This window comes from Giraffa tippelskirchi, chromosome 1 (genome assembly GCF_054371585.1).
Source record: "Giraffa tippelskirchi isolate mGirTip1 chromosome 1, T2T-mGirTip1v1.2.pri, whole genome shotgun sequence".
NCBI classification, from domain to species: Eukaryota; Metazoa; Chordata; class Mammalia; order Artiodactyla; family Giraffidae; genus Giraffa; species Giraffa tippelskirchi.
In genome coordinates, this window is record NC_137275.1 from 181,677,294 (window position 1) to 181,696,185 (window position 18,892).

Genomic DNA, 18,892 nt, shown 5'->3' on the forward strand with positions numbered 1-18,892 from the left:
TCTTCAGTAACCAAAATGCTACTAGCAATTTGAAACTTGTATTTTTAATGCTAAGTCTTGGGACTCTAAATTTTGAGGTGTGAAAACGTTATTAGGTTGATTACAGTGCATCCCCAAAGCTCCAGTTTTTAAATACACATAATTTAGTCTTAAAAGGGTAAGTATTCCTCTGAAAGAAGTCCGCGCTAGCTGCTTGAAGCCTCATGCCCCAAGGGAGGCCACAGATTCTGAAAGTTAGAAACATTATGACAATATACACATAATAAACGCCTCTCCATTTTGACTGGGCTTTTCTGTCCTTGCTTGGTTCAGTTCATCTATGTTTCTTTAGGAGACTAATTAGAATTGAACTGCTTTCTTTGATATTTTATTTGACAAGAGAGATGAACATTTCAGACAAGAGAAGACTGGAACGTTATAGCCTGTGTAAATTGTGGTTCACCAAGTCTCAGATTTCTCAAGTATTTATCATCCCTCTTTTGGCTAAATTCTGTTATTTTTTCCTTTGTTTTGCAAAGGGGTGGGAATGACATAAAACTAAATACCAAGAGACTGAATTAAGAGTAGAAAAAAAAAATGTGATTACCTCTGGAGCAGGAAATAGAAAGGGTTGAGTGTTGGGGAATTGTTACCTTTTGTCTGGGGGAGGGGAAAGGTGGGTAACAGTCTTGTAGAACTATTTGACAACCTTAAACTCTATACATATACAACTTTGATCAAAATAAAATCAAAGTTAATTAATGATAAACATATGACAGTTGTAAGTTCATGAATGCTTAGTAAATACAAAGGTTTGAATTCAAGAAAACAGATTCTTAGATTGAAATTATACAAACACAGAGGCCTGCAAATCTAGCAGACCTTTTCAGGAGACACTAAGGTTGAAATAGTGAAATAGAAAAAGGCAAATCTGACACACACAAAAAAAGTAGATATGGTAAGATTAGTACCTGACAAAATTTAAGCTACAAAAGATACACAGATGACACCACCCTTATGGTAGAAAGTGAAGATGAACTAAAGAGCCTCTTGAAGAAAGTGAAAGAGGAGAGTGAAAAAGTTGGCTTAAAACTCAACATTCAGAAAATTAGGATCATGGCATCCAGTCCTATCACTTCATGGCAAATAGGTGGGGAAACAATGGAAACAGTGAGAGACTTTATTTTTTTGGGCTCCAAAATCATTGCAGATGGTGACTGCAGCCATGAAATTAAAAGATGCTTGCTCTTTGGAAGAAAAGCTATGACCAACTAGACAGCATATTAAAAAGCAGAGATATTACTTTGCTGACAAAGGTCCGTCTAGTCAAAGCTATGCTTTTTCTAGTAGTCGTGTATGGATGTGAGAGTTGGACTATAAAGAAAGCTAAGCGCTGAAGAACTGATGCTTCTGAACTGTGGTGTTGGAGAAGATTCCTGAGAGTCCCTTGGACTGCAAGGAGATCCAGCCAGTCCATCCTAAAGGAAATCAGTCCTGAATATCCATTGGAAGGACTGATGCTGAAGCTGAAACTCCAATACTTTGGCCACCTGATGCGAAGAACTGACTCATTGGAGAAGACCCTGATGCTGAAAAGGATTGAAGGCAGCAGAAGAAGGGGATGACAGAGGATGAGATGGCTGGATGGCATCACCAACTTGATGGACAGGAGTTTGAGCAGGCTCCAGGGGTTGGTGATGGACAGGGAAGCCTGGTTTGCTGCAGTCATGGGGTCGCAAAGAGTCCGACACGACTGAGCGACTGAACTGAACAAAAGCATTAAAAGGAAGAAAAAAGATTTTATTTTGATAAAGAGGTACCATCTTTCAAATGTCATGAATCTTTATGAGCTAATAAAATATTGTCCAAATACATAAGACCAGAACTGTTAAAAATACAAAAAGACATTGATAAATTCACTGTTTGTAGATTAAGAAAACAGTATTTGAATAACAATAATAATAATTATTATTATTCCAATTTCATAATCATTAATAATAATCTTGTAAAATAATTCTGCAGTTTTCCAGGAAATTGATGATTTGATAATTTGGAAGTCTACAAAGAAAACTCAAATTAAAAATTAACAACCAAAAAATCCCAAAATAAATCATGTATCTGTTGTTACAGTTGTAAATTACAAGCCATTTAGAAATGAACAAGGGTTTATCAAACTTAGTGGGAATGTCACTAAAGGAATCCCCAAAGGAAAATTTGAAGTGAAAAGATTGAAAATCAATCTGGAGACTAAGTAAATACAAACAAAATAAAGATTTAGAAAAAAAATTAAAAATAGATTTGATACATAAAACTCCAAATTAGTTCTTTGTAAACATGTTATTAAAATAGACAAATATTTGGGAAACCTAAAAAAGAAAATGTTTTTATTTGGGCTTCCCTGATGGCTTTCCTGGTGATTCAGGTGGTAAAGAATCTGCCTGCAATGCAGAAGACCCAGGTTCAATCCCTGGGTCGGGAAGATCCCCTGGAGAAAGGAATGGCAACACACTCTATTATTCTTGCCTGGAGAACTCCATGGACCGAGGAGCCTGGTGGGCTACAGTTCATAGGGTTGCAAAGAGTCTGACACAACTGGGCAACTAACTCTTTCACAAGAAAAGAAAAAGGCAGTGTAGAAACATGGCAGAGGAGTATGGAATCTTTTTGTTGAACTGTAATGTATTTTAATATAGTCCAACTGCAGTTTTTTTTCTTTAAGGTTAGTGCTTTTTGAATCCTATTTGATTATATTTCTGGATTCAATGTCTTGAAAATGTTTTTCTGTGTGTTTTCATCTAAAGGGCTTCTTATTTTAGCTTTCACATTGAGATGCACAGTCTGGTGGGAGTTGTTTTTTGGTATGAGATTTTTTTTTTTTTCATTTAAAAAACATGTATCTCCAGTTGACCCAGCACTATTTGTTGGTCATGCCTTCCTTTTCGTAGTGCGTTATGTCGTCACCTTCACTATAAATCAAGCAGTTGTATGTGAGAGTTATATGTGAGAGTTTGTTTCTGGAATCTATTCTGTTTCAACAGTCTGTCTGTCATTGTGCCAATACCGTATTGTCTTAGTATTATACTGTTATAATGAGTCTTGATATCTAGTAGTGTAGGTCTTCCAAAAGCATTGTTTTTCAAGATTGCTTTGGCCATTCTTGGGATGTTTTTCCATATAAATTTTAGAATCAACTTATCAGTTTATACACACACACCAAACTGTAGCATTTTGATTTTGTCAAATGTACAGATCACTTTGCAGAATATTAACATTTTACAGTGTTGAACTGTCCAGTAAGACTGACATGTTCCTCCATTTATAAATAAATTTTTGTTCTATATTTTTCATAATTTCTATCAAGTAATCTTAAAAATTTAATTGGAGGATAATTGGTTTACAGTGTTATGTTGGTTTCTTCTGTACAACAGTGTGAATCAGCTGTTAGTATACATATATCCCCTCCCTCCTGAGCCTCCTTTCCCCCCCTCATCCCACCCATCTAGGTTTTCAGAATACTGAGCTGAGCTCCCTGTGCCCATACAGTAGCTTCTCACTAGTTCTCTGTTTTACACAAGGTAGTGTATACACGACAGTGCTACTCACTCAGTTCGTCCTACTTTCCTTCCCCTGCTGTGTCCACAAGTCCATTCTCTATGACTATATTTCTACTCCAGCCCTGAAAATAGGTCCATCATTACCATTTTTTTCTAGAATCCATATATGTGCATTAATATACAATTTTTTTTTTTCTGACTCAACTTCACTCTGTATAATAGGCTCTAGGTTAATCTACCTCACTGCAACTGATTCAGATTCATTGCTTTTTATGGCCGAGTAATATTCCACTGCATATGTACCACAACTTCCTTATACATTGATTTGTAGATGGACATCTAGGTTGCTTCCATATCCTGGCTATTGTAAATTGTGCTACACGTGTCTTTTTAATGATGGTTTTCTCAGAGTATATGCCCAGTAGTGGGGTTGCTGGGTCATATGGTAGTTTTATTCCTAGTTTCTTAAGGAATCTCCATACTGTTCTCCATAGTGGCTGTATCAATTTACATTCCTACCAGCAATGCAAGACATTTCCCTTTTTTCCACATTCTCTTCAGCATTTATTGGTTGTAGATTCTTTTGGTGATGGCCATTCTGACCTGAGGGGATACCTTGTTATACTTTTGATTTGCCTTTCTCTACCCATCATTTCATGGGAAATAGATGGGGAAACAGTGGAAACAGTGTCAGACTTTATTTTTTTGGGGCTCCAAAATCACTGCTGATAGTGATTGCAGCCATGAAATTAAAAGACGCTTACTCCTTGGAAGGAAGGTTATGGCCAACCTAGATAGCATATTTAAAAGCAGAGACATTACTTTGCCAACAAAAGTCCGTCTAAAGGCTATGGTTTTTCCAGTGGTCATGCATGGATGTGAGAGTTGGACGGTGAAGAAAGCTGAGCGCTGCAGAATTGATGCTTTTGAACTGTGGTGTTGGAGAAGACTCTTGAGAGTCCCTTGGACTGCAAGGAGATCCAACCAGTCCATCCTAAAGGAAATCAATCCTGAATATTTATTGGAAGGACTGATGCTAAAGCTGAAATTCCAATACTTGGGCCACCTGATGCAAAGAACTGACTCATTGGAAAAGACCCTGATGCTGGGAAAGATTGAGGGCAGGAGGAGAAGGGGACGACAGAGGATGAGATGGTTGGATGGCTTCACCGACTCAATGGACATGTGTTTGGGTGGACTCCGGGAGTTGGTGATGGACAGGAAGGCCTGGCGTGCCGCGGTTCATGGGGTCGCAGAGTCAGACACGACTGAGCAACTGAACTGAAGGTTCCTTTGTCCATGGAATTCTCCAGGCAAGAATATTGGAGTGGGTAGCCATTCCCTTCTCTAGGGGATCTTCCCAACCCAGGGATCGAACCTGGGTTTCCTGCATTGCAGGCAGATTCTTTACCATCTGAGCCACCAGAGGGTTAGTATCAGGTAATTATCGATTGCCTTCCAGTATGAACATTTTACGATTAATGAGTTGTGATTCTCTATCATTAGAGGTATTATATGTAAATGTGTATACATACTTGTTAATTTGAGTTGGAACTGAAAACATGGTTCCATGTAGATACTTCTCAGCGCTATGGGAGTGAAGTTCTTGGACTAAATAACTTTGCTCAGGCAGTCGCATTGATGAAAAACTGAATGGATATTTGTGAATGGAGTGAGAAACAGCTGCCGTGAATGCTCAGTGTTGTGTGTGCGCATTTTGTATTGTGTCAGTGCTGCCTCCTAGAGCGATATAAAGGTTTGTTCTGATTCTCTGTCCAGCATCTGGAATAGGAACTGACACATTGTAGGTGTTAAAAAATGAGTGTGTAAGTGAATTTTTGAGCATTTTATTATGTGCTAGGCATTATACTAAATATTGTGTTATCTCATTTAACCCTCAAACTTTCTGAGACTGCTGTTGTCATGCATTTAGGAAACAGGCTCCAAAAGTTAAGCAACTTAGAGGCTAACTGGCAGAGATAGGATTCAAACTTGGGGCTTTTTTGTCTCTGAATTCCATGAAATTAACTACTGTATTCTTGTAATACCCACTAGTCAACATAAAATCCAGTAAGAAACTATAAAAGTGTGTTTAGATTGGGGAAAATAAATTCATTTACTTTTTATCACTCACCATCATAAATACAAGTTTGTCCACTTTTTTCCCAAGGGCTAGAGTGAGGCAGAGTGCACACATCTGCTCTGTATATTAACATACCCCCTTCAACTCACTGAAGTGAAACAAAAATAAGATTGCTTGATAGAAATGAAATTATAATCACATGGTATACAGCTTCAGTAGGATGATTATTTCCCTGTCCTTAAACATACTTCTATAAATTATCAGCCTTAAAGGCTATATAGTATTCCACTAACCCTGTTGTCACTCATATAGATTGTTTTCAACAAATGCTATAACAAACATCGATGTGCTTATAGCTTTGCTATCATCTGTTATTTCCTTAGACTAAATTCTAGGAAGTAGAATTAATGAGTTAAAAGTAGAATTAATGAGTTAAAAGATACAGACTTTTAAAGGCTCTTACTATATCTTTGCAAATTATTTTCAAGAAGGAACAGTCTTGAAATTGACATGAAGTGACTGTATTCCTCAGGGTTAAATAGCCTGAGTTGGAGTTTTGAAGACAAGATAGGGAAAGAGGATGGAGTACAGAGGGGAATATTAAACATTTTTTTGTAACTTTGAATAGATACAATAATACACTCATATTTTTCAAAATTCAAAAAGTAAAAATAGCTTTATAGTGAGAAGTCTCCTCCCACTCCAGTCTTCTGGTACCCAGTTCCCTTCTTTGGAAGTCAGCGTTACCTGTTTTTTTATAGCCTTCCAGGGAGGAGAAGGGGGTGACAGAGGATGAGGTGGTTAGATGGCATCACTGACTCGATGAACATAAGTTTGAGCAAACTCTGGGAGATAGTGAAGGACAGGGAAGCCTGGTGTGCTGCAGTCCATGGGTTACAAAGAGTTGAATAAAACTTAGGGACTGAGCAACAGCAAGAAAGGAGATACTTTGTAACATTTACAAGCTAATATATGTATGAATTTTCCTCTCTTCCTTTTTTAGCACAAATGTTATGGTATCAAATTCAGTGTTGCGCACTGTGTGGATTTTTACTTGATACTCTTTGGGGTCAGTCTTTGTGTGGCTGCATGATCTTCCATCTTACAGTGATTTTACCAGTTCTATTGATAGATGCATAGGAGAGATTACAGTCTTGTAGAACTGATGAGGACATTAATAACCTATTAGGTAAGTATATGTAAGCCACTTTACACATGTATGAGTTATCTATAGGCTACATTCCTTGTGATTCAGAGGGTATCTTCATCTATAATTTTGACAGCCAGCTCGTCCTCCATTTATATGATGAAAGAAGTTATTCTGGGCAATGGGTATTTACATCAAATGGACCTAAGAGGTATCTACATGGGAATTTTGGACAGTTGAAAGGAGAGCACTGAGAAATGGGAAAAGGACTTAAAAAAAATGACAGTAGTAAGGTAGAAAGGGGTAAAAGAAAATTTGCTTGTGTAGCCATTTAATTGAGGACCCTTTGGGTCCAGAAGATCCCCTGGAAGAGGAAATGGCAACCCACTCCAGTATTCTTGCCTGGAAAATCCCACAGACAGAAGAGCCTGGTGGGCTACAGTCCCTGGGGCCACAAAAGAGTTGGTCACCACTGAGCAGCCAAGCACACACTGCTAGTAGCAACCATACATGTATTAAAGAGATACTCTTGGATGTTTCTTTAAGAAACACATACTGGATCTCTCCTGTGTACCAGGATCTTGGTATCCTGAAGATGTTAAGTTGAACTAGGTCAAGAAATGAAAACATGGATATTTAATGTTTGATATAACTTGTAAGATAATAGGATCTTACTTACTATTTAAAGGATGGTAGAGTTTTAGACTAACTTTTCATTTAGTACAGAGGATCCCTACTTCAAAAAATCTGACTTGGTCATTAAGCCTCTGCTTAAATATCTCTAATGACAGAGAAGTCATAACCTTTTGAGCAGCCAAGTCCATTGTAGGGAGGAGCTGTAGTTAGAAGGTGACTCTTTATGAAACAAAATTTACCACATCCTGATCTCATGATTTGATTTAGTATTGGAGTAAGAGAAATTGACTCAGTTGCTACATCTATAAAATGAGGTTTGTCTTCACATCTGTGATATCTTTCAGATCAAACTTTGTTGAATTAATTCTTTGATTCTCTGACTCATTTACATGGCAGATTGATATTCAAGTAACACTTATGATTACTTGTTATATTGGACATTTGTGGGATTTTGTGCCCAAAATCTCCCTCTGTCTCCCCCATCACCATGGCTACAGTTAGCAGTAAGTGCTGTTGACTCTCTTTAAATCTGTTCTTAAACAGATTCCCCAAATCTGCTAGGCAATTATCCTGTACTTGTGCGGTTTATTTTGAACCTAAATGAAGGCTTTTGTAGTAATTGCCCCTATTAAATCTCATCTTGCCATTCAGGCAGCGTTTTCTTAGCGTGCTTTTCCTCTGATACCAGTTAATGTTGTATCAGCTAATTCTATGGAGCTTTGGAGACTAGAAAATGGAGGTATTGTGGAAAACCAAGTGATTGAGAATTTCAAAGTGCCCGCTTTCATGTGTTGAATTATATAAATGATGCTGCTTAAGTGCTTTAAAGGTGGCAGAAGTAAATAGTATTTATCTGAAGAAATGTTTGGATAAATCAGATTTTTGTTTTGAAGCCCAACATTTGGGAGTGAAATGTTATCCATACTGAAGGAAAACTTACTCTCACAACGTACGGTGCTGTTATTTTTAACACTCATGTTGACATTACAGCTGCAGGACAACCAAAAGGCATGGAGTTAAGAACTACTGAGTCCTTTGAGGAGCAAAGCCCTTAGCAGTAGGCTGGAGGGACTTGCAGACAGGATGTTAGCCTTGTTTTATAGAGATATGCCACATATTATAAAGGAAGAGAACCTGTGTGGTTCCCTAGACTTGAAAGAGGGAGAAGAGGAGAAGATAGGCCTCCTTGAGATGGGAGTGGAGAGAAAGTAAGGTGGGTTACTCTTGAGAAGCTCAAGTGGACCAGTAGACTAGATGGTAACAGGGCTTGACATTAGTACTGGAAAGGATTTAACTTTGAACTTTTGCCTTCAACTTTGCCAGCAATGGTGTGGTTTTCTGCTTTTAGTTTAGCTAAGCAGACTGGATAAAGGGCATTGTGTGTTTGTTCCTGTACCTACCTGTTGGTGAGTATTTGTTACATTTGGAAATAGTCTGTGCTGTGAAAAGTAATTGTGATATAACAGGGTAATGGAAAGAATGGTCATTACTAGAAAAACCAGAGTGGTGAAAAGATTGGAATCCAGGGTCTGGTGAGAAGTCTTCATCCCCTTTTTCCATTTTAGCTGCTGATCTGTCTTATGTCTTAGCAAGGAAGAAACCTCTGAATCCTTCCAGGGACCTTTTTATCACAGATACTATTCTTGGAGTAATAGTGCTGTGTCTGGTTTTGAATGTGTTGGCTTTGCACTAACAGGTAAGCCAGGCAGAATATGCCCTGGCAGGCAGTTTGGAGTCTAGAGCCCAAGTGCGAGGAGAGGAGTGTGGAGACAGATGTGGGCTGCGGCAAAGGACTGAGGGTGCTGGTAGCTGCAGTGTTCCGTGACTCAGACAGACAGGGTTGTCAGTGTGTCTCCTGTCCTAAAATAATTAGAAAAGAACAAATTCAACCAAGGGGTATCACTAGTGAATTTCAACAAGATGTTTCAGCCTAATTCTTGATGGGTGAGGATGGGAGATGAAAGGGTAGAGAGACCAAATAACAAGTATTGAAAAAGAAGAGAGTATTTTTTTCTTATGTTTTTTTTTTAATTGGAGGAAAATTGCTTTATAATGTTGTGTTGGTTTCTGCTGTACAACAAAACACAAATCAGCCATAATTATATATATATCCCTCTTGAGCCTCCATCTCACCCCTCTAGGTCATCACAGAGCACCAGGCTGGGCTCCCTGTGTTATATAGCAACTTCTCACCGGCTATCTACTTTATACATGATAGTGCATATATGTTGATGCTACTTTCTCTATTCGTCCCACTCTCTCCTTCCCCTGCTGTGTCCACAGTTCCATTCTCTATTTCTGCTTCTCCATTCCTTCCCTGCAAATAGGTTCATCAATACCATTTTTCTAGATTCCATATATATGTGTTTAATATATGATATTTATTTTTCTATTTCTGACTGACTTCACTCTGTATAACAGGCTCTAGGTTCATCCACCTTATTAGAACCGACTCAAATTTGTTCTTTCTTATGGCTGAGTAATATTCCATTGTATATATGTACCACATCTTTATCCATTCATCTATTGATGGACATCTAGGTTGCTTTCGTGTCCTGGCTCTTGTAAATAGTGCTGCTGTAAACATTCGGGTACACGTGTGTCTTTTCAATTATGGTTTTCTCAGGGGGTATTGCTATAGTGGGATTGTTGGGTTAGTTTAATCCCTGGGTCAGGAAGATCCCCTGAGAAGGAAATGGCTACTCACTCCAGTATTCTTGCCTGGAGAATTCTGTGGAGAGAGGAGCCTGGCGGGCTACAGTTCATGGGGATGCAAAGAGTCAGACATGACTGAGTGACTAACACTTTCACACATGGTAGTTTTATTCCTCATTTTTTAAGGAATCTCCATACTGTTCTCCCTAGTGGCTGTATCAATTTACATTCCCACCAACTGTACAAGAGAGTTCTATTTTCTCTATATCCTCTCCAGCATTTATTGTTTGTAGATTTTTTTGATGATGGCTAATCTGACTGGAGAAGGCAATGGCACCCCACTCCAGTACTCTTGCCTGGAAAATCCCATGGATGGAGGAGCCTGGTAGGCTACAGTCCATGGGGTCACTGAGTCGGACACGACTGAGCGACTCCACTTTCACTTTTCACTTTCATGCCCTGGAGAAGGAAATGGCAACCCACTCCAGTACTCTTGCCTGGAGAATCCCAGGGACGGGGGAGCCTGGTGGGCTGCCGTCTGTGGGGTCGCAAAGAGTCGGACACGACTGACGCGACTTAGCAGCAGCAGCAGCAGCAATCTGACTGGTGTGAGGTTAAGGGACAGAGTATTGAAGGATATGCCTAAAAAGAAGTGTAAGGGCTGGGAAGACAAAGTTCCTGGTACTAATTTTTATTTCATCATTTCATCATTATGAGCTAAGTTGCTTCAGTCATATCCAACTCTTTGTGACCCTGTGGACTGTAGCCCTCCAGGCTCCTCTGTCCATGGGATTCTCCAGGCAAGAATAACGGAGTGGGTCACCATACCCTCCTCCAGGGATCTTCCTGACCCAGGGATCGAATCTGCATCTCTTATGTCTTATGCACTAATGTGCAAGTGGGTTCTTTACCACTAGTGCCACCAGGGAAGCCCATAGTAGGGCTCATAGGAATTTTAATTTTAATTCATCAGTAGACCCTGTTTCATATACTATTCATAGTCTCTCCATTGCCAGATATAAGGGCTTGTGAATCAACCCTTGATAGCCCTGGTATTAGGTAGAAGTAATAGTGCCTTGATGTGTGATCTCTGGATACAACGAAATGAAGCAATCATGGAAATTTCCTTTATAGAAGGAACTAAGAACCAGAATCTCAACTTGGAATTTATCCGATACTGGAGTATAATCAAAATGATAACCCCATGCGTTCTGCTCTTTTTACTCTTGCCACTTCCCTTGAGAGCTAGATATGTGGTTTCTAACAGTCCTTCCCATCACACCAACATCTTCAAACTCGATAATTCTATCATTTATTCTGCAATATTTGAAAAATTCTACTACTAGTAATTGTATTCCTGGTACGGGGCTGACAGTTTTTTGTGAACACAGTAACTTCATTGCAGTGCTGAATCACAGAGATATCTTTGTGAAGACATCTTAATAGGGATCAAGCTTAAGTTAAATGTTAGTTGCAGGAGAGCTACCAGTGCAGATAGTTAAAGTGATGATTAACTGAGTAATACCTTCTATGCATAGCCAAGTTTGCACAGGCATAGGTTGTAACACGGAGAAGGCAATGGCACCCGACTCCAGTAGTCTTGCCTGGAAAATCCCATGGACAGAGGAGCCTGGTAGGCTACAGTCCATGGGGTCGCTAAGAGTCAGACACGACTGAGTGACTTCACTTTCACTTTTCCCTTTCATGGACTGGAGAAGGAAATGGCCACCCACTCCAGTGTTCTTGCCTGGAGAATCCCAGGGACGGTGGAGCCTGGTGGGCTGCCGTCTGTGGGGTCGCACAGAGTCGGACATGAATGAAGCGACTTAGCAGCAGCAGCAGCAGCAGGTTGTAACAGCTCTATCATGTCTTACCTTTCTCTCTAGAGACTGGAGTTTTGTGGGTTTTTTCTGACCTTGATTGTGACATGGTGTGTAGATTTCCACAATGTTAAAAGTGTGGGAAAATGTGCATCTTATAATTGAGGAAGCTGTGGCTACTAATAGAGATTGGGGCACAGAAGCAAAGGGCCAAGGTAGCAGAAAGGCACTCAGCAAGGAGTTTAGTTCTTCCCTTTGCTGTCAAGTTAGAAAAGTCAGCAAGAAGCTGTACTACTGAAAGGTTGGAGTTACTTATATATGGATACCAGTATAGAGAAGAACTACACATACTTATTCCTGTTCATGATGATAATTCACTGGGGTTGCAAAGAGTCAGAGGCAACTTAGCGACTGAACATTGTCTAGAGACCTTTTCTTATTGAAAAACTCTAAGCCCCCAACTAAAATAAATAAATTTATTAAAAAAAAATTCCAAAAAAATAAAAATAAAAAGCCAAAATAAATAAATAAATAAATAAAAAGAAAGAAAAACTCTTAATAAGAGAAGCCCCTGTTTAGCACAGACTGTCTCAAATTTGCAATACTTTAATGACCCCTTTTAAGAGAAACATACAAATCTGTTTTTCATACTGTTGAATGTTGTATAGACACGAAAGTAGATATAACATCTTTGTTCTTGGCTCATTGACAACTGTAAACCAAGCCTGCAGATTAAATATAAAGAGAGCTACAAAACCAACAAAATTCAAATTAATACAGTTATTCAGTGTGACAGATGATATTTATGTTTCAGAGTAGAAAAAATAGCCTTGGGTCTGATTCCATTTTAAATCTGTATCTATATATTTTAAGTTCAGTGATACTAAAAGCTTGCAAGTGCCGATTCTCAGAGGTAATGTTGTGCAAGATGGTTATGTATTAATTCCTTCAAGGCTTTGTAAGTCCAGGTTTATCAGACCTCATACCTCATCAAACACCTGCTAGCATGCATTCCTCAAATGCCAGTTTTAATGAGATGTCAACTGTCACAATCACTTGCAGATGAGGTTAACATTATTGAAATCTTTAAATGGCTCTCTAAAACAATGCTGGAAGTGAGAATGGAAAAATGTCATTACAACCACAGTTACTGCTAATGAACTTTTGCAGATTGTACTACAAAGATAGGACCCATGTATTACTTGTAGTGTGTATATAGTATTGGCTTTTGAGAATACAGTAAATATACCATGCCTGTATCATCATCTGCTCTGATGATTCACGTTCCCTGTACTTTTCACTCTTTCAGTTACAATTACCATTTCAATTACAAAAACCTCTCGCTCCCATTTCAATTACAAAAACCTCTCGCTCATAGTGTTTCATGAGGACATCTGACCTGAAAGAGATCTTAACCCAGCTGCAGAAGCAGCAGTGAAAGCCAACTGACTGACAGTACTTGTTCAGATATGTATGTATATGTGTTCAATCGCTGACTTGTGTCTGGACTCTTTGCAACTCTAAGGACTGTAGCCCACCATGCTCCTCTGTCCATGGATTTTCTTGGCAAGAATACTGGAGTGGGTTGCCATTTCCTCCTCCAGAGGATCTTCCCAACCCAGGGATCGAACCTGCATCTCCTCTGTCTCCTGCAGGAGGATTCTTTACTGCTGAGCCACCAGGAATGGTTACTCATGATTCAGAATGGTTATCATTCATCTTTGTTGTTGTTGTTCAGTCGCTAAGTCATGTCTGACTCTTTGTGACCCCCCCAAATTGCAGCACTCCAGGCTTCCCTGTCTTTCACTGTCCCCTGGAGTTTGCTCAAACTCAGGTCCATTGAGTCAGCGATGCCATCTAACCATCTCATTCTCTGTCACCCCCTTCTCCTCCTGCCCTCAATCTTTCCCAGCATCAGGGTCTTTCCCAATTAGTCGGCTCTTTGCATCAGGTGGCCAAAGTATTGGAACTTCAGCTTCAGCACCAGCCCTTCCAGTAAAGATTCAGGGTTGATTTTCCTTTAGGATTGACTGATTTGATCTTGCTGTCCCAAGAGGCTCTCAAGTCTTCTCCAGCACCAGAGTTTGAAAGCATCATTTCTTTGGCACTCAGTCATCTTTGTGGTCCATCCCTCACATCCATACATGACTACTGGGAAAACTATAGCTTTGACTATATGGACCTCTTTCAGCAAAGTGATGTCTCTGCTTTTTAATACACTGTCTAGGTTTGTCATAGCTATTCTTCCAAGGAGCAAATATCTTTTAATTTTGTGGCTGCAGTCACCATCTGCATTGATTTTGGAGCCCAAGACAATGAAATCTGATACTGTTTCCACATTTTCCCCATCTATTTGCCATGAAGTGATAGGACCAGATGCCATGATCTTTGTTTTTTGAATGTTGAGTTTTAAGCCAGCTTTTTAGTCTCTTCTTTCACCTTTATCAAGAGGCTCTTTAGTTCCTCATCACTTTCTGCCATTAAAGTGGTATCATCTGCATATTTGAGGTTGTTGATGGTTTTCCCGGCATTCTTGATTCCAGCTTATGATTCATCCAGCCTGGCATTTTGCATGGTGTTCTTTGCATATAAATTAAATAAGCAGGGTGACAATATACAGTCTTGATGTACTCCTTTCCCAATTTTGAACCAGTCTGTTGTTCCATGTCCAGTTCTGCTGCTGCTTGTCCTGCATACAGGTTTCTCAGGAGGCAGGTAATTTGGTCTGGTATTCCCATCTCATTAGAGTATTCCACAGTTTGTTGTGATCCACACAATCAAAGTTTTTGTCATAGTCAATGAAACAGTAGATTTTTTGGAGGGAGGATTCCCTTGCTTTTTCTGTGATCCAGCGTATGTTGGCAATTTGATCTCTGGTTCATCTGCCTGTTCTAAATCTAGCTTGTACATCTGGAAGTTCTCGGTTCACGTACTGCTGAGTCCTAGCCTGAAGGATTTTGAGCATAATCCTGGATCACTTAGGAAGGCTTTCTTATCTTTCCTTGCTGTTCTCTGGAACTCTTCATTCATTTGGGTATATCTTTCCCTTTCTCTTTTGCCTTTCGCTTCTCTTCTTTTCACAGCTATTTGTAAGGCCTCAGACAATCACTTTGTCTTCTTGCATTTTCTTTTTCTTGGGGATGGTTTTGGTCGCCACCTTCTGTACAGTGTTACGAACCTCTGTCCATAGTTCTTCAGGCATTCTCTCTCCCAGATCTAGTCCCTTGAATCCATTCATCACCTCCACTGTATAACCATAAGGGATTTGATTTAGGTCATACCTGAATGGCCTAGTGGTTTTCTATACTTTCTTCAATTTGAGCCTGAATTTAGCAATAAGGAGCTGATGATCTGAGCCAGTCAGTTCCAGGACTTGTTTTTGCTGACTGTATAGAGCTTCTCCATCTTCAGCTGCGAAGAATATAATCAGTCTGATTTTGCTACTGACCACCTGGTTATGTCCGTGTGTAGAGTCGTCCCTTGAGTTGTTGGAAGAGAGTGTTAGCTATGTATGACCAGTGCGTTCTCTTGGCAAAACTCTATTAGCTTTGCCCTGCTTCATTTTGTACTCTAAGGCCAAACTTGCCTGATATTCCACGTATCACTTGACTTCCTACTTTTCATTCCAGATGAAAAGGACATCTTTTTTTTTGGTGTTAGTTCTAGGAGGTCTTGTCGGTCTTCATAGAATTGTTCAACTTCAGCTTCTTCAGCCTTAGCAGTTAGGGCATAGACTTGGATTACTATGATACTGAATGATTTGCCTTGGAAACGAACTGAGATCATTCTGTCATTTTTGAGATTGCATCCAAGTACTGCATTTTGGACTCTCTTTGTTGACTGTGAGGGCTACTCCAAAGGACTTCTTGCCCACAGTTGTAGATATAATGGTCATCTGAATTTAATTCGCCCATTCCTGTCCATTTTAGTTCACTGATTCCTAAAATGTTGATGTTCACTCTTGCCATCTCCTGTTTGACCATGTCCAATTTACCTTAATTCATGGACCTAACATTTCCAGGTTCCTATGCAGTATTGTTCTTACAGCATCAGACTTTACTTTCACCACCAGATACAACCACAACCGAGTTTCCTTTCCACTTTGGCTCAGCCTCTTCATTCTTTCTGTAGCTATTATTCCATTCTTCCCCAGTAGTGTACTGGATAGCTACCGCCTGGGGCATTCATCTTTCAGTGTCATATCTTTTTGCCTTTCCATACTGATTATTTATTATTCATCTTAAAGTATGTTTTAAATAAATACATTTTAAAAATTTTTGTACACTATTTTAGACTCTCCTTCTCCCAACATATTTGTGACCTCCTGTTTGGGAAACATTTCTTTGGCAAAAAAAGAGTATTTTTTTTTTTTTGACTGTGTAGAATAGCATGTGGAGTCTTAGTCCCTTGACCAGGGATCAAACCTGTACCCCCTCTATGGCAGCACTGAGTCTTAACCACTGGACCATAGGGAAGTCCCTAGCAAATGTTTTTCTGATGCCTGTCACGAGCTCAGGATTCAAAGATGGGAAAACAAAACAAATTTAAAAACCTGGCCATTCTTAATTTAATGAGAGACACTTTAACAGCAAACTATAAATAGACTGATTTGTGCTAACCTAAATGTATGTAAAGAGAGCTATGAAAAAAAAATTGAAAGGAGTCACCCAGTTGTCTTATGGGTAGAGGAGAGGTTTAGAGCACATCATGGAAAAGATCTTGTTTGAACAGGGTCGTAAAATATGAGAGGGTGGGTTTAAACTAGGCAGAGAGAGAGGATCTGTAAAGATCAAGGTCATGAAATATATGAACATCATAATGATGAGAAGTGTGTGACTCTGGATAGCATTTGTAATGTAAACAGTAAGTTGGAACCCCACAGTAGAAGTTAGACCCACTGTTTAGGTCTTATTTCATATACTCTAAGGGAGCCATGAAGATATTAGAACAGGGGGACTATTCATGACAGTATTTATATATATAGCAATTACCACACTGTATTGCAGTGTTCTCCCTCACTGATCATTGGAGCTCTTCAAGGGCTATGACCATGAATTGTTAATCTTTGTATACTAAACTTCTGGTAGAGTAACTGATAAAGCTGATAAATGCTTAGAAAACATTGGTTGAATGACTAATCACGAGTGAACAGGATTCAGAAGAAGAATGACAGTCTTCTGTGGTGGTGGCTTTAAATTTTTGTGGGTGATAGATCACTCTGTAGTTCTGTTGAAAGCTATAAACCTTCTCTTTGAAAATGTAAATACATACAACATTTGGCTTACAGTTTCATGGGATTCATGTATCCCTGAAGCCAGTCGGTGGATTCCTGATTCAGAATCCTTCCTGAGGAAATTACACCCAGGGAAACTACAATCACCACCAAACCTCACCATGAATAAACGACTGTCTCTTTCGACAGTTTTTAAATGTTAGATCTTTCTTATACTTTTCTTGAGTTATCTTCATGCTTGGGAGGATTTCATTCAAAGAGCTGAACTATCTATGGAGAAAGAAAATAATTTTTATAATGACTAAGTTAAAACTTTGCTGGTCTGTGAAGATAAAAAAGCATGCTTAATTAAGCCAGCAACCAAGCAGCAGCTGCTAGAGGTGATGCTGATGGTCCCTGAGTTTGGATTTGACAAGTGAGGCGGGGTCCTCAAGACCTTCCTCAGGCTTGATGATTTACTAGAAGGACTCATAGGACCCAGAAAAGCTGTTAACACTCATGGTTTTTATTTATTACAATGGAAAGACATGTATTAAAATCATCAGAAGGAAAAGGGAAGGCACATGGGGCAAAGTCCAGGAGAAAGCAAGTGCCAGCTTCCAGATGTCCTCTCCCAGTGCAGCATCATAGGTGTACTCATAACTTAGCAGTCAGGGATGGCAGCACATGGGAAGTGTTGCCAGCCAGCAAAATTCACTGGAGCCTTGGTGTCCAGGGGCTCAGTCACAAAGGCTCAATCACATAGCACTCTTAGGAGGGAGAATATTTCAGGGTGTCAAAGCTCATCTCCCAGGAACTGGCCAAGGACCAGTCCTGAAGACAAGCCTTTCTTGAGGATGTGCAAGGTTTGAGCAGCTTGGACTAGCTAAATGAACCCTTTCCTGCACACCATATTAGCTGTTCAGAGTAGCTAGTTTTCTTCTGGCCTGCCTGTCTGCCTAGCCACTCTTCCTAGTTACAGTAGACCTCCCTGGTCTCATCGCAGATGGCCATTCTGCAAACCTGGACACTTCCTTTTCCTTTACCAATGTGTAATTGGACTCAAGGACATATCTGTGCTTTTCATGAGATCACAGTGATCTCCCATTCATTTCACAGTTTTTTGAATGTTGTGTACCAAGCTTAGTTCTAGATGTGGATTTACAGACCTTAGAGTTTCATGACGGAAAGGAGAAGATAATTCCTGTAAGCAGTGTATGTATGCTTTGGCGAACACTTACCCTTGTTGGTGAGCTTAGTGAAGTGTTCTGTGTGTGTGAGAAGGTGTTGATTATAATTAGAAGACGTCCCTTAAGGAATTACTCTTCCACTTGAGCCATAAAGATCAGATAGATAAAAGTGGGCATGGAGCAAGTGTTTCTCCAGTTATTTCTATAGCCAGTTGCCTTTGTGGTTGGAGCACGTATCTCTTGTTACCATGCTTATGAGAAAGTACTCTAATCCTGATTAGAAGAAACATGTCTTTTTTGGAGTTTGCACAAGAGAAGGGAATGTCTGGCTCAATACAAATCTATTTCCATTACTCTATTACCATAAGCTTACCCTGAGATTTCCAACCTACAGTGAGGAGGAGGTAGGATTTTCACACTGTGCTCCCCAGTGGAGGGAATATATGAATCCCTAATTTTGGGCTGATAAAATAAGTATAACCTTTGTAAATTTAAGTGTACTGCATTTTAAATGGGAGGACAAATGCTTGCCTTGCACAGATAAAATTGCATGTAACAGTTTATCTCTACTTGGAAGACAAAAAGGTTTAGGAAAAAAATCTAGGTTCAAATTTCA

At 39.5% G+C, this 18,892-nt stretch overlaps 1 protein-coding gene across 7 annotated transcripts in view; it reads left to right on the forward strand.

Moving 5' to 3' along the window:
- Positions 1-18,892, forward strand: part of TGFBR1 (transforming growth factor beta receptor 1) — a 72,249-nt gene that overhangs the window by 12,517 nt on the left and 40,840 nt on the right. The gene's annotated exons all lie outside the window — the stretch shown is intronic.